The sequence below is a fragment of the Myotis myotis genome, unplaced genomic scaffold (genome assembly GCF_014108235.1).
Source record: "Myotis myotis isolate mMyoMyo1 unplaced genomic scaffold, mMyoMyo1.p scaffold_m19_p_2, whole genome shotgun sequence".
Classification (NCBI taxonomy): Eukaryota; Metazoa; Chordata; class Mammalia; order Chiroptera; family Vespertilionidae; genus Myotis; species Myotis myotis.
Genome location: NW_023416324.1, coordinates 5,307,860 through 5,324,079, shown reverse-complemented (window position 1 = coordinate 5,324,079; position 16,220 = coordinate 5,307,860). Strand labels below are relative to the sequence as shown.

At 55.2% G+C, this 16,220-nt stretch overlaps 1 protein-coding gene across 1 annotated transcript in view; it reads right to left on the bottom strand.

Moving 5' to 3' along the window:
- The window catches only part of DISP3 (dispatched RND transporter family member 3), a 45,696-nt gene extending 42,986 nt beyond the window's left edge, over positions 1-2,710 (bottom strand). The window contains exon 1 of the mRNA XM_036352655.1: positions 2,458-2,710. The gene's annotated coding sequence lies outside the window, so the exon portion shown is untranslated. The remainder of the gene's footprint in view (positions 1-2,457) is intronic.
- Positions 2,711-16,220: the final 13,510 nt, after the last annotated feature.

The following is a 16,220-nucleotide window of genomic DNA, read 5'->3' as shown; positions in this document are numbered from 1 at the left end:
TCATTCATTCATTCATGCATGCATGCTTTCATTCATTCATTCGTTTGTTCATTTATTCACTAAGCATCCACCAACCACAAAAACTGTGGTTCATACAGAGGATATACAGACAGTGGAATCACTGCCTGCCCCAATGGAGATTGCATTTCAGCTGTGTGACCCCAAGAAAATTACTTGACATCTCTGGTCCTATAAAGGAAATCATCTGAACATCCCTCATTCAGGGGACAGGATGACTTCACTAGTGGTGGGTGCTCTGAGGAAGGGGAAAGGTACAATAGCTCTGGGGTTAGAACCGAAAATTTCATTCCCACCCACACTCAAGAGGCTCATGAGACAGTCAATGTCCCACATTACTAGGGCCAACAAGAGACCCGGAAAGTCACCTCAACCTGCCCTGTTCTTGTACAGACCGGAAGCCTGAGGCTCGGAGAAGGGAATTCACTGAAGGACACAGTTGATCTGTGGCCAAGCTGAGACTAGGTCCCAGGCCTCCCCACTTGCACTCAGAGCTCCTCCCACCACATCATGCTGGAGCCTAGTTTCTGGATATTAAGGGCGACAGCAGGAGCAGCATCAAAGGGCAAGCGAGGGCATGGGCACCAGGCCTGTCAAAAAGTCAGGTCCCCAGGGAGGTGGGGATGGAGCCACTTGGTGTGGAATCCCGGCCCCTTGGAGAGACCGTGGGGACTCGGGTGCATCTATTCCTGGACATTTTCCTGGGGAGGGGCAGAAGCTGCTGAGGCCATGGGTGGAAAGGGGTGTGTGTGTGTGCCAGACTCCCAAAGAGGAAAGTAGGGGTGCAGAATCTGCCAGGAGAATGGAGTCAGCTCCCCGTAGGAGCCAGCTGTACCCACAGGGGAGTGGGCTGACTGAAGAAAGTTGGGGAGAGAGTAAAGGTGCCTGGGAAGGAGGAACTGGAAAAGGCAAAAGAAAGAGGAGGGGTGTGTGTGTGTGAAAGATAAACACAGAGGAGGAGAACAGCACAGGGGAACAAAGACACAGAAAGTGCAAGTGAAGAATGATGCAGAGAGCGAGGGGCACAGACCCTGGTTGTCGAAGGAGGTTTGTCTGGGGTAAGGTCTGAAGAAGGGGGGCTCAGCAAAACGCACTGAGCCTAAAACCAAGATTTGGGGAGGCTGGGTTTCTGCCCGCAGCTAAGCTTCCACTGGGCGGGAAGCTCCTCCCTCCATTTGGCAAAGGCCCGGGTTCCTGCCCAGTTCTGCACTGGAGTGAGGGGGGGGGGGGGGGGGAGGTGTGCTCTGCTCCCCTGGCAGGAGCAGGACTGGCGTGTGTGCGTGCGTGTGTGTGTGTGTGTGTGTGTGGTGAGGGCTCTGAGTCCTGGGCATCCCTGTGAGGACTCAGCAGTGAGCTCTGGAGTTGGGCTTATTCTGGGTCCGGAGACAACTGGACCTGGAGTGAAGAGGCTGCCAGGCTGCAGGGGCTCCTGGGAAGATATGAGCTTGTCCACGTGCGTGTGGATGGACCTTCCCGGGCGTGTGGATTGTGCGGACGGTGGGTGGATATGGGTTTGCGTGAACGGACTGTGAATCCGGGTGGGGGCTGTTTGCGGGTGGTCTGTAGATCTGCGTGAAGGTGCATGTGGGTTGGTGGGGTTTGAGGCTATGCTCCCCCGCGAGGCGCTGTCCGCGGTGCTGACCCAGGGCGTGGAGGGGCGGGGCTCTTCACCACGCCTCCCGAGGGACTGCAGGGATCTGGCGTGGGCTTCCTCAGCAGAGAGGGGCCCCGGAAGCCTAGCTGCGCCCACCCCCACCCCCGGGAGTTGGGAAAAGTTCTCCCAGAGGCGGGGCTGACTCACGGGACTCAGCACCACTCGCGCCAGAAATCTTCCCCGATCCTCAGCGCGCCACTGCTCCGCTGCCCGCCCCACCTCCACTCTCACTCGGCTTCCCTCGCCCGCCCCGCCGGACCTGCAGCCCGGCTAACGGGGCCGCGGCTCCCGGGAAATGTCCCGCTGAGAGCGTAAGTGCGCTCAGGCGGCGAGCAGGTGGCGTGGCGGTCACAAACCTTTTTCTGACCCCTCCCTCCGCTCTAGCCCGGCCCCGAGCCCGATTCGGGACAGGTTCAGGCTGACAACTTTTATGGACTCAGTCATCCACCCGCCGCGACGAGCAGGGGGCCAGAGGTCGGAAGGCGCCCCGCAGGTCGGATGCCTCGTGGTTTCTGGATCTCAAACTGACCCGTGCAGAACCGAGGCTGCTTGGGTCCGCGGGGAGTTGGTGCGGAGCTGGAGAGCGGCCGCGGGGGACAGGCTCTGGGTTCTCCCGAGCTGGTGGGTTCCGACGCCCGCATCCCGGGCTGGCTGGGGCTCGGGAGAACTTCACACACGGCCCCGCGCAGGCCGGGGTAGGGGCGGCGCGGAGGACCTGCCCCGCTCCCGCAGCAATGCATCCCCCAGCCCACACCCCGATGGCGCCCAGCGGCCGTCGCACTCACCTCGGCTGGCCAAGCTGAGCGGGCTCAGCCGCGGGCGCGGGAGGGAGGCGCGCCGGAGCGGCCAGGGACTGCAGCCACCCAGCGGGGCGGACTGGTCTCCTCGCGGAAGCCGCAGGGAAAAGCTCTTCGGAGCTGCGGAGGCCGGGGTTCCCAGTCCCGCTCCAGAGCGCACAGACCGCGTACAGCCTGGTGCGGAATCTGGTCCCCAACGCGCAACCCCGAGCTCTCCGCGCCGCCGCCTTTTATTCGCCGCCCGCCTTTGTTTGGGTCTCGGCTTCTACCACGGGATGTGGGGGTGTCCAGGGCAGGCTCTGAAGCCGGGCCCCACCCCCAGCCATCGGCGCCACCGGCCTCTGAACCGCCCGGCCTTGCGTCAGTGGCGGGAGAGGGCCTGCGCTCCACCGCGCACTGCTGTCTCCCGAGCCCGCCGCCAGGCGCCACGGTGGCCGCCGCTCCCCCTGCGGGAGCCGTGCGGTGGTACAACCGGGCTCCCACTGCCAGCGGCCGGGGCTGCGAGCGGCGCAGCGACCCCTGGGGGTCAGTCCTCGCTTCTGCAAATGGCTCAGGCCGGGGGCCGCCTTCCCTTCCCCAGGAGTTTCTTAGGTTCCTCTCCCAGTCACCCAGCCTTGGCAGGTCACCAGCCTCCTTGACATTCGAGGGCATCCTTGGGTCTCCCCAGAGGGAGATGCCAAGCCCAGGCTCCTGGCACCGTCCCTCCCTCCCTCCTTCTCCATTCACCTCTCTGGCACCAGAGCCCAGAGTCATGCCAACTCCTGGCCCCGGCATCCCTCCAGCTCTAACACCCCTTTGTCCTGATACCCCTGGCCAGAGGACCACAGGAGAAGCAGCTGGGGAGCGGTGGCCAGTGTCTGGCCCATTTCTCTCCATCAGTGCTCAGGGGGCATTGGCATTGGTGTCACCCAGGGAGATCCAACGGGGATCCCTCCAAAGAGGACCAGCTGCCAGTCCCCAGCTGTAGGACCGAGGGAAGCCAGAAAGAAGGGAGGCCGTTGCCACTGCTGTGTGAGGGGTGAGCCGGGAGCTTGTCATACATCCACGGAGTGTGTGCTGAGGGAGGAACAGGGAAGACTGGGGAGCACATCTGTGCAGAAGCAAATGGCCTGAGGCCGTGTCCCTGCCCCAGCACTCACTCCCTATGTGCTCAGGGTCACCAGGGGAGCCACTGCCAGGCTTCCAGGTCTGTAGGGGACTCCAGAAGCTCCCGGTGGCCTGGAGAACAGTGTTGGGAGCAGCTCCAGGCATGAGGGGTGCCGCCCTGAGCTGTGAGGGCGGACAGAGAGAGACCGGAGTCCTCACCCAAAAGGTGGAGAGCGTATGTGTTGCTGCTCCGACATCAGAGGCCAAAGCTGACATCTGAGTGCAGAGGACAGCCCCTCCTGGCACATCTCAGAGGGGAGGCCGAGAATGTGCGCCCTGGGAGAGGGTGGGAGGAAGAACAGGAAAAGACTGGCATTTAAAGGAGCAATAGGGAGACAGAGTGTGTTCCCAAGCCCAGCTGAGAGCAAAGTGTTTTGTTTGCTGCGTGAATGGCTTACTCTTTTCAGCTGGTGTGAAGGCTGCTGCCAGGAGCCTCCTCAAAGTTCCTCAAAGCGCCTGCCCTGACAAACCCTCTCAGCCTGACAAACCCTCAGGGAGAGCCAGTGATGTGCCCTGTGGTGCCCCAACACCCTCCGCCCTCCGCGGGGGACACCGCCCCCACTCCTTGGCGAACTAGAGTTAGTGGATCGGGGTCCTAGCTGTGGCCACCTTCTCCACACCCTCCCAGAAGCTGTCTCTGGCCTCCCGGGACCTCCAGATGATCCCGAATGGGGGCTGGGCTTGCTCTGCCCTTGATTGGGGAGCCTTCCCAGAACGGAGGGTGTAGAGATGGAGGCCCAGTGGAGTGGGGGAGGAGGGGAGGAGTGTGGTACCCAGGAACATTGGGAAAATACAATTTTCCCAGGCCATCAGCGAGGTTTTAAAAATGCAAATGGAACCGGGCCTTTGAAATATGCCTGCCATAAAGTGGAGCTGGTGGTGGCAGCGGGAGCTGGCGCGGGCAGGGAAAGTCATGAGAATCCTCCTTCTGGGGCCTCATCGTCCAACTCCCTTCCCCCTGCTCCAACTCTGCCTGCAGGACGTCTGTTTATGGAGGCCTGGGGGTGCTGGACTCAGAGATCCCTGTCCGACCTGGGGCACCTTGTAGCCCCCTTTAACTCCAGATGCTAATTAAAGATCGCTCCAGCGCCCAAATGACCTGCCCAATGGAAAGGCTGCAGAGTATAAGATCCTGTCTCCCCCCCCCCCCCCCCCCCGACCCTCCACTCCAGAGCTGTCTGGTGGAAGCTCTTTCCGGGTCTGTTTTACATGCCTCTTGGCGCCAACAGGCGGCTTCCCCTGGACTCTGTCTTCACCGCTAATTGAAAAGCCTTCTTCTGTAAGGGGTTTGAGCCATAAAGGGCTGCTTTGTCCTTAGCTCCCATCCCTTTATTTCTATTCCTGTTTTCTCTCCGACTGTGTTTGAAGTGGAGCCTCTGAGCTCAGCACGGATCCCAGCACAGCCATACTTTGGTTCCATCCCTACCAGCCATGTGACCTTGGGAAAGTCACTTCACCTCGCTGAGCCCCAGTCATCTCATCTATAAAATGGGGATTGGAAAGGCACTTGCCTCATAGCAGTGGTTACAGAGATATATTAAATGAAATAAACTCAGTGCAAAAATACCCATTAGCACAGGGCATGGCATAAACCAAACTCTAAATAAATACTAGCTCCTCCTCCTCCTCCTCCTCTTTCTTCTTTTCTTCTCCTTACCTGCTGGGTAAGAGATGGCCTAGCGGTGACCATCACACCTCTCACTTCCTAGCCCCAGCCCTGGTGAGGAGGACTGTATACGAATCAAGTCCTCCCACCAGATGGTTGAATAGCTGAGGGGAAGAGTATATGGGGAAGGTTGGGTGTTTATCTGTTAAAATACCATAGACTAAGACAGTTTCTTCATTGTCCCAGCATCAGGGAATAGAGTAACCACATGTATAAGTAGCCCTCCTTCAATTGGCTACACCCTGACTTGGAGCTCTTGGCCAGTGAGTGGAGGCAAGTGGCTGAGGTGTGCGGGAAAGGGCTTCAGATTTACAAGGCTGAGTGAGTTTTCTCTGTGTCTTTTACTAATGGTATGACCTTGGGTAAATCATTTCATTTCTCTGAGGCTCAGGTTCCCCAACTGCAAAATGGGAGTCTAATGACCTCTGCTTATACTATGCCTGCAATGATCTTTTCAGCTGAGGTGGAGCACAGATTTATAGGTGATAATTAGTCATATATGTATGTAGTGATATAGTTATAGTTATAGAGTTAGAGAGATTATGATAGAATGACCAGTCCTTGTTTCCATGACTTTCAGGGTTGATTGCACTTCATGTGATATAATAGATGCAAAAGAGCTCAGAAAACTCGCCCAAGTTCCTGGCAAATGAATTTCCACCTGAAGGTCATGCAGCAAGTTAGTGGAAGAGCTTGAGTTGGCCCCAGGCCTCCCGGGTTTCAATCCTGAGCTCTTCCCAAGTCACCATCTCTCCTCTTCCACGCCCCGTTCTTCCTGGCGCTCTGTTCATGGGGGCAAGTATGAGTTGAAGGGGAAAGAGGATGGGAAGGGGGGCAATAATTCAAGAGAGGAGAGAGAGATCTGGGGAGAGGTGATAGGGCCAGGCTGGGGTAAGAGAGGCTGAGCAGATGGCAGCCCTTCACTCCCGCCTCCTCCAGAATTCTGCAAACAGCCGGCCTAGCACTCCTTTCCCAGCCTTGCCTGCTTCCTCCAAGGAAGCAGGCAGCCTGCGCCAGAGTGAACACAATCCAAGTTATTAATTGCCTGCAACAATTAGCCCCGGCGCCTGGGCCTGCAGACGCCCTGGCTCTGAAAGAGGGAGCCAATTACAGCTTCATCAATATTCACGCTGCCACATAATGCTCTCCCAACAAGATGACCCCCGCATCTCCCACCCATGTTCTCAGGGGCCTTGGTCTGACCCCAACATCTGGAGAAGACGGGCTATGGCTGAGGCCTTCAAGAGTGGAAGTCAATAAGGGATCAGGACCCCAGGGTGTTCGCACATCGTAGGGCCAAAGTCCTGGCAGGGGAGAGCAGGACCCTGTCAAAGTTCTGGACAGGACAGCATTAGCCAAAGACCAGACCAGCCCATCGTGTGGGAGAGAATATAACCTCCAAGTTAAGGGTTTTAAAGCAGACTCCCCGAGGGTCTTATTAATACGACTGGATTGAAAGGCAAAGGTCAGAAATAGCCGATAAGTTCTGGTTTAAAAAAAAAAAAGGTTTTAATCTCAGGTCAGTCGCACACTAGCTGTGTGGCTTTGAGAAAATCCCTTCACGTCTCTGAGCTCATTTCCTTACCTGTAAGTTGGGGACAGTGATCACACCTCCCGGAGGAGGGAGACCCTATGCAGAAGCACCGTGCTTGCACGGAGCGGAAATAGATGGTAGCTATGATGTTCTCTGTGGAAAGGGCCCTGGAAGGAGATTCCATGCTGCCTGGGGGTCCCCTTTCCCTTGGCAGGGGAGCAGACGTGTGGGGTAATGGGGAGTGAGGTAGATGGGGAGTCAGGAGACCTATGTGATGGCCCAGGTTTGCTCTAACTTACACTGTGGTCTTGGTGCCCTTCCCACTCTGGCCTGTGTTGACCTGACAAATGATGACATGAGGCTAAAGATCTAACCGTGATCTCCCAGGAGAGTATGGGGAGAGGGAATGAGTTTAGAATGGGTGGCAAGCCTTGGGGAATATGGACTTCCCAATGTTTCAAAGGGATGAATGGCAGCAGAGGTAAATGTTAAGGAACATCAAAAGGACACGAAACCAGTTACATAAATAGTTAGGCCTAAAGTCGAGAATTTGTTGGTTCTGTATTAGTAAAAGGGATCACAGATATTGGAAAGGAAACCATCACCTGCTTCAGAACTCCCAGGAGCGGCTAGGTAGAAGTCCACCTTCCCCGCCCCCCACACCCACACACACCAGCAGTCCTTGTTAGTGGGGCGTTTCAGGACCACGGACAGTGGCTAATTCTGGTGTAACCCGATCCACAGTTGAGGTGAGGGCAAAGGGATGAGAAGCATAGAGCTGGCCACTGAGTTGAATCCTTGGAGGTGGTGTGATGCTCTCTGTGAGTAATGCTGAGGTTCAAGAATAACTCACTCCTGGTGGAGGTCTCTGAGTGCCCGAGGGGACTGCCCAAGCATTGGAGAGCAGGGTGATCTACAGGGCCTGACCCCCCGCCCCTCCTCAGGAATACCTAGGGCTCCTGGTGTACCTGCTTTTGTGTGAGCTCATTCATGACTCAGCACGGAATCTCAGCCCCATCTTCTCACCCAGCCCTGCTGTTTGTCCCTCTGGCCTCAGCTTCCTGGCACGAGCTGGCCAGCACCTAGCCCTGCCCCAGCCAGTCTGGCTGGCCCACTGGCGCCAGAGCCAGGCCAGCTTTAACCCTGACCACCAGGTTCCATCTGGACCTCTGCAGTGACAGCAAGAAAGAGCTTTTCTGGCACTTTCCCAGTTAGGAGTCTGTGCAGCTCTGATGGGCTGCCCCACTGCCAGCTCCTATTCTGGCTTATTCCGTGTGGGCAGGGGAGGGAATGTTCTGTGCCAGAGGACTCTGTGGCCCGGGCCTCTGAGCTGGAATAAAGGACTGGCTGATAGATCGTCAGTGCCAGGCGGATAGGATGCCTTTTAGGCAGCGAGGGAGGCTACTAAGAGCATCAGCATCAATAATAATGAATGGCCGGCCTTTATTGAGTGCCAGTTCCTGTACACATGCATTATTTACTTCATTTAAACTCACAACCACCCCATGAGGTGTCCTCTTACCATCCTTATTTCCAGGTGGGAAAATGGGCTCAGAGAGTAAGTTTCAGCTCACACAGCAGATAAATACCGAGGACTCAACCCCAGGCACTTTGAGTTTATAGTCCAAGTTCTTTACCATGTTATTATTCCCATTTTACAGACAGAAAATGGAAGGTCAGAGAGGTTAAGGGACTTTGTTAGGGTTACAGAAAGAGTCAGCGATGGAAAGAATTTGAACCAAGGTTTGCCTGATGTCAAAGATACCACACTTATCTGCTCCGCTGTACTGCTCCTGGCTGAACTAGGTCCCTGCTGGGTGCCCACTCTCAGAGGCCCCTACTGTGGCACCAGGTCTCATGTCTAAAACACAGCTAAGCTAGTTTCCCAATTCATCATCAGGGAAGTCACTTCCTCTCTCTGAGCCCAAATCTGCTAAGGGAAGGATTCTCGACCCAGCCCACATCCCAACTCGAGAATTGATTTGTCTGATGAGATTCGCCCATGCAAACTAGAAAGGCCATACTGCAAAATGGCAGGACATCCCCAGGACCCAGGAGGGCAGGGTTGTACTCACCCCTTCCAGGACAAGACGCAGGGGCCCAGGCCCCTGGCTGTGAACACCCTACGGGATTGGCACAGAAAATGCCAGGTCATCTCCTGACTTCTCACTTACCGATGGGAGCCTGAGGCCCAGGGTAGGTGATTGCAGCGGTGTGGTTGCCTCCTAACAGCACTGCCCTTTGGGGCATCCCCCCAAGGCCTCTGTGTCCTTCACAACACTTCTGGGTCCTCATTTTGCAGCTGGGCACGTGTGGGGACAGCTGTTCTCCCTGGCATCCAGGGCTCTGCCTGGCAGACGTGGCAGCAGGATGCAGGAGGAATGCAGGAGTAGTGACATGTGGGGGAGCAGCCTGGGCCAGGCCAGCACAGCTGGCTGTGCTGGGGAGCTGGGCCGGTGGTATGTCTCCTTACCTTCCTCTTCCTGCTCCTCCTCTTCCTCCTCTCCTCCCCACTCCTCCTCTTCTTGTTTTCTTTCCTGTTTCTTTCCCCAAATTCCTAAATTCCCCACCTTCTCTCCTTTATGCATATCCCCTTCCTTCATAATGACCGTAATAAACATTTACTGAGCCCTTATTGTGTGACAAGCCCCGTATAAACATTTTACATACACCATCCTCTTTTATCTTCCCAACAGCCCCTGGAGAATAACCATCTCCCTTTTATGAATGAGCAAAGCATGGCTCAGAGGGGCCAGGGTGTGTAAGGCCCAGCTGACCTTGGAGCCCACACTCTCCCGTACCCATGCTCTGCTGGGGCCCACAGCACCTCGTCACCTGTGGGTGACGGGGCCCGAGGGGGTGCGATCAGTCTCTTTTGGCCTTGGATGGATTGTGGGGTAGATGCTTTCTTTCTTTTGCTTTTTCTTTAAAACTCTAAGCTGATTTCACCTGGATTGCTCTGTTCTCTGTACCTTCCAACCCTTCTCCTCCCCGTGCATGTAGAGGCCACCTGGAGTCAGCGAACACTCATCACGTTTGCTAAGACAGGAAAATGGAACCAGAGCAGTACACGTGGGACCCAGCATTACCGGACCAAGAGCAGAGGACTTGTGCTAATCCCCGGAGGATTTTGTGATCATTATCACTTTAATCCATGAATAACTGAGGGGCCTGCAGGGCAGGTGGTTAATAGAATGGAGTTTGGAGTCAGACAGACTTGAGTCCCTTTATAGCTGCGTCACTTGCTGGCCAGGTGGTATTGCTTCAACTCTCTGAGTCTCAATTTTCTTACCTTAAAAGGGAGACAAGACTCGCCTCGAGGGCTGGTTGTGAGGATGGCATATGCAGTGTGACTGGCGTGCAACAGTCCGTGGGCAAGGTCATTGTCCTGCTTGGTCTCATTTGGGGTCAAGGTTCAGAGGATCTTCTCCCCACCTGTGGAGGGCTCCCTGCAACTCATCTCCCAAGAATTGTTTGTTCTCCCAAATAGTTTTGGTAGGATTTTTAGATAACAAGGGAATCCCCAGCCTTTTTTGTATGTGTCCTATGTGTGAATTGTCCATGTCATCTCAGATACAGCACACGGGTTCAGGGCACAAGCCCTGGAGCCAGACAACCTGGGTTCAAATCCCGGCTCTGCCACCTATTAGCTGTGTGACTTTGGGGAATTCATATAACCTCTCTGTTCTTCAGGCTTCTCATCTGTAAAGGGTACCTACATCCTAAGGCTGTGCTGAGGAGTCAGGGGTTCAAGGGATGCACTGAGGTCAGAGTCTACACATGATAAATGCTTAGTAAACGCCAGCTGTTATTATTTCATCTCCACAAAAATCCCAGAAAGCAGATAGTATAGTCCCTGCTTCACAAAAGAGGCAACTGAGAGAGGTTAAGTCCCTAGCCTGAAGTCACAGCTAGTAAATGGCAGAGTGAAGATTTGAACCCAGGTCTGACTGACTGCTGGACCTAGGGTGCCCCGCTGCAACCATAGGTCTGCGGTGTAAGAGGACAGGATTTGTGGCCACACCAGAGGCTCAGTCAGCCCCCTCGATGCTGTGACCCAGAAGAGCTCACCGCCCCGCCCTCTTCCTTCCTCTAGTCTTAGCTGGAAGCCCACTGCTCCCCACTTGGTCATCATCTACTTCAAGCAGACTCCTCTTCAACTCCCTCAGAGTCCCTGCCTCTTCCGCCCCCAAACCTGCTCACTTTGCAGGGCTCCCAGGCCTTGCTCTCTCCTGCGGATAGTACAGGGGGCTGGGGAAGCCAGGAGAGCACCCGGGACATCCAGGAACCCTCAGTGACTCCCACTGTTCCCGGCAGGAGGGTCTGCTGCTCCAAGCGCTCCATGCCCACACCCTCCCCGCTGCCCACAGGGCACAGCCCCAACACTCAAGGCCTTTTTCTCCTCGAAGGCCTTTTTCCACCCTCATCAAACGGCAGCCCCCACCCCACCCCCAACAGCCCTGACTCAGCCCTTAGCTGCCAAGCTGCCATCATCGCTCAAACACACCAGGCTGCGTCATGCCCCCGCCTCTACTCACGTCACTCCATCTGCCTGAAATGCTTTCTCTTCTTGTGCACCAGCTGAAGCATTACTCATCCTTCAGGCCCAACTCCTCGCTTCTATGATGCAGTCACCCCCACCCACCCCCACTCTCTCCCCCAGAGTCTTCAGCTCTGTCTCCTCTCTGCTCCCAGAACAACTTCGCACGTCTATTTCTGCACCCATCACAGTCTGACTTGTTTTCTATATAGAGTCTGTTGCGTGAGGGTGCACAGGGTGTGGGGGTGCGTGAAGGTTCTTTAGGGGGGCCACTTCCCAGGCAAGAGCTGGGGCCAGGGGAGCGGGCAGGTCACAAGCAGTAGCAGAGCCTGGACTTCTGGGACCATCTGCTCCAGGACCTGGCTACTGAGGTTAGAAGTCAGGGTCAGACATTGTTCTCATTTTAGAAGAGGGACAGTCAAGGCTCGTTATTGGGATGACCTCCCATGATCCTATGGCACTTTGGGGGAAGATGCCAGAACCCGGGCTCCCACCTCCTGACTTTGTGGGGTCCCCAAAGCCCCAGTTTCAGGGCTGATCCCACACTCTCTTGGTCAGCCAGAGCCTCTTATCCTCCTTGCTACCTTCATCCGTCAGCTACTGCCACAGTAATGCCGCATAACGAACCACTTCAAAATCTCAGCCGCATTCGACAGTAACACTTTCATTTTGCTCACAGTCTAGAAGCTGGCCGGAGAGCTCTGCTTCAGGTGTGGCCAGCTCATGCCTGCTCCATGTGTCATGTAAGGGGCCGTGCTACCTGGTTAAGTTCTTTTTTCTGGCTATGGCAGAAGTGCTAGAGGGCAAACACAACCCCACCACACATCTCACACCTCTTCTCTCATTATATCTGCTACCATCCCATTGGCCAGACCAAGTCACCTGGCCAAGCCCAAAGCCAAGTAGACTCGCCTCACCATGTAGCCACGGCAAAGGTATGAATATAAAGTACCACTCCAGGGGAACGAAGAATTGGGATCAATAATTCAATCTTCTGTGCTGTTTTTGTACCTCCTCCTTCCCTCCTACAGATTCAAACTGACAGCTGACTGTCCCCCCGAAGCCACTCCTTGCAACATAACAACAGAGAAGAAATGCGAAGAGAATACTTGGGCTCCAAGCATTAGATGTCAAGGAAAAGTAAAGGGACACATGGTTTAACTCTGGAAGAGCGGAGAGTGGGGGAGACTTACCTTCACCCCCACCTCTGGCACCACCCGTTGTCCCAAATCTGAGAGGTGAGCTTTAGGGACTCCTCGAAACCTTGAGTCAAGTCTCAGAGCATCATCACTCATCTCAGAGCCTCAGTGCGGGAATACTTTTAATTTTGCTTCCTGAATCTGTATGCCATTCTTTGGATAGCAACTCACCAATTTTCAATAGAGAATCACTATTCCCCTTCAATCCATGTGATTTGGATGGGAGTGGGGGGATGTACATGTGACTCAGGCCTAAGCCAATCAGAGTATCCCATTGTCCCCTGGGCTCCCGTGATTGGTTCAGGAATAGGCTCATGGCAAATACAGACCAGTCAGAATTCTGTCCTGGACTTTTTGTCAGCTTGTTGGGCCTGATATGAGGAGTCAGAGGAAGCCAGGAAGAGACTCTATTTGTCCTGCAGGACTTGAAACTGAGAGGATAGGAAGGTTACCACTAGCCATCAGGTCTATTCCAAGCATAAAGTGTGCCAACCTCACCGTGAACCGAGGCACAGAGATAGACTTGCTGTGAGCTCCTGGACCAAGCTATGCCTGGAGTCCTAGTCTGCTTTTGGAATTTTCAGCTTTGAGACCAGGCTTTCTGTTGGTTGCAACTGAGAGTCTTGATTACATAAAACTGGAGCCCTATAATCATAGAAGTTTGGACACCGAGAGCCAAGGATGCTTAGAATGATAAATTTGTTGAATCTCATGGGGAGAGGCCCAAAGCCATGGGTGTAGAGGAGGGGAGAGACCGAGATGCCTTTACACACCCCACTGGAGCCTGCACAGCTGCCCTCTACCAGGAGCTCCTGCGGCAGCAGATACCAGACTGTACACTGGCCTGGGTGAGCTGGGTACAAGGAGATACCTATTCCCAGCTCCCTGGTCTCAGCAATGGCACCAACCTGTAGCCCTTCATGTTTGTGTTTCTACATGGCGCCCTCTCATCCCCTCACCCAAGAAGGAGATGGGGTCTGAGCTGCCCGGGACAGAGCAAGCACTGTTGCTAGGAGAAGCTGCTGCAAACGAGGGTTTGGGAAGCACAAGGGAGGCTCTGAGGGAGGTGGACGGTGCAGATGCCCCCCCACAGGGCTGCATCTGGCTGACAGAGAAGGCTGCCCCAGACTGGACTCCTCTGAGCCAGGCGCCTGGCCCACTGTGGCCAACTCCCAGCTTGGCACCAGTGCCCACTGCTGCTGGCTGAGCTTTCTGAGCAGATACTTCAGGAAGGGAGAGGAAGGCTCAGACTTCACCCCGGCTTCTCTACCTGCTAAGCCAGTCCTCAAAAGTGCCGATGGCTGGCCTGGCTCCTGGGCCACTTCCCTCTGCCAGTTGCTGGGGCGCCACTGGCTTTGCTCCTCCGCAGGCACAGGGCCTGCCGCCTGTGCACAGGTTATGTTCTTTTTCTGGCGATGGCAGAAGTGCTAGAGGGCAAACACAACCCCATCCTGCATCCAGCTTCACTTCTGGTCTGGCCGCTCTTCCTTCAAAGGCAAATGGCTCTTCTGCCCCAGATGGAGGTTCCTGAGTGTCATAGACTCAGGCTCTCGCCCAGCTTTCTCCAGTGCCTTACTGCTTGCATATCTTGTCCTCAGTTTACCCACCTGCACACGGGTAGCCTCCCTGATGATGATAAGCCCCACTGCACTCTTATGAAACAGGCCGTTCTATAGGCAAAGAAACAAAGGCTCTGAGAAGTCCTGGCTTCATCCCTTCAACAGCGTTTACTGAACAGGTGCTGGCCGAGCACTGCCTACTTGCCAGGTACTGTACCAGGCCCCAGGGACACCAAGGTGGCTAAGACGAGATCCCAACCCATAAACTTCTCACTCAGGGTGAGTAACAGACTTGTTCAAGGTCATAGAGCAAACTGCTATCCCCTTTGCACACAGTAGGTGTTCAACCAGTGCATGAATTAGCTGAAATACCTTGTGGGCAACTGGCAAGGAGGAATCATGGGCAAAAAGACAGCGGGGCACAAAGGATGCAACAGGAGAGAGGATGATGTCAATTTCCAGCCTCGAGGCTGGGTTTGCAAACAAAAAAAAAAAATCCACCATCTCTGACGCCGTTTGCTAAAGACCAGCATGGAGATGAAGCAAATGAGTGGTGGTGGATGGTGTGCTGGGCTCCCGCCTGACAACGCAGCATGGGGCCTGCGGGGGCTGCGCTCGGCCATGAGCTCTGGAGTGGTCCCGGATCCCCCATGCCTCCAGCCAGGACTGCAGGGAAGTGGGAACAGTGCAGTCAGGATGGCATGCTGCTAACACTGGTAGCAAGGAGGGGGGCTGCCAACCTGAGGGTGGACCCTTACCTGCCTCCTTAAAGCATCGCGAAGGGTGCCCAGGCTCAGGTGATAACAGCAGGGGCTCTTTCTCTCTGGATCTTGCTTCTCAAAGTGTGGTCTGGGGACCAGTAGCGCTGGCATCACCTGGGCATTTGCTTAAAAGGAAGACTCTCAGCCTCTTCCTGGACCTACTGACTGAATCACCAGGGAGGCTTGGAAACCACTGAAGCCTGGACCTACCCCAGAGATTCTGAGTTAATTGGTCTGGGCTGTGGCCTGAGCAGCAGGACTTTATTGAGGTACTAGAGGCCCGATGCACGGAATTCATGCAAGAGTAGGCCTTCCTTTCCCCAGCTGCCGGTACCGGCTTCCGTCTGGCACCCGGGACCCGGGCTTCCCTCAGAGCCCCGGCTTCCTCAGCAAGGACGTTCAATCTAATTTGCATATTACGCTTTTATTACTATAGATGATTGACATAGAGCCTTGTGTGAGTTTAAGGTGTACAACGTGTTGGTTTGATACATTGATGTGTTGCAGAATGATTCACACCGCAGCATCACTAACACCTCCGCCATGTCACACAATTACTATTTCTTTTCAAGCAGGACTTTTCCAGGTCCAGCAGCAGGTGACCTAACGTGCAGCCGAGGTGCAGGCCTCTGCTTTAACCTGCAGAGCACACCCCCCAACTTGACCTGACATGCCCTTCCCTGCCACCCGAGCAGCTCAGGAGGGGACGGTTAGCCCCATTTTTCAGAATGAACCTCGATTTTCAACCCAGCAGGTCGGTGGAGAGCAGTGGTTCCCACAGTGAGGTCACCTGACCAGCGGCATCACTGGGAGGGCATTCGAAATGCAGATTTCAGAATCAGAGACGCTGGGGGCGGGGCCCAGAATCTGTGCTTTCTCCTGCTTCTCCAGGGGACTCAGCTGCTCCCTCAAGTTCGAGAACCATCTGTACAGGGGAAAGAGCCCGTATCGGGAGAGGAGCCCGTATCCTCGGCTCTGTGTGTCCTTGGGCGAGGGACGCCCCCTTTGGGCTTCAGTTCCCACGTGTGTAAACCAGGGGACTGGCCCCACCAGGGCTGCTGCCCTCGCATGGGGCTCCCCCAGCAGACATTGCTAATCCATCCAGCACCGCACCTGGTTCTCAGGTACCTCGCTAGGCTGCCGCCCAGTGACATTTCTGGGGAGAAGAGACCCACCAGGAGATGCAGGGCCTTCGCCCCTCCCCGGGAGCCTCCGGCTGCGCAAGGTTCTCCCTCCCACTTCACAAACAATTACTGAACAGATTGCACCGCGAAGAGAATTCCTCGATTATGGAGCCATGATTCTAAATGGCTGTTTATCTGTGTTTTGCTTCATTTCTTTAAACG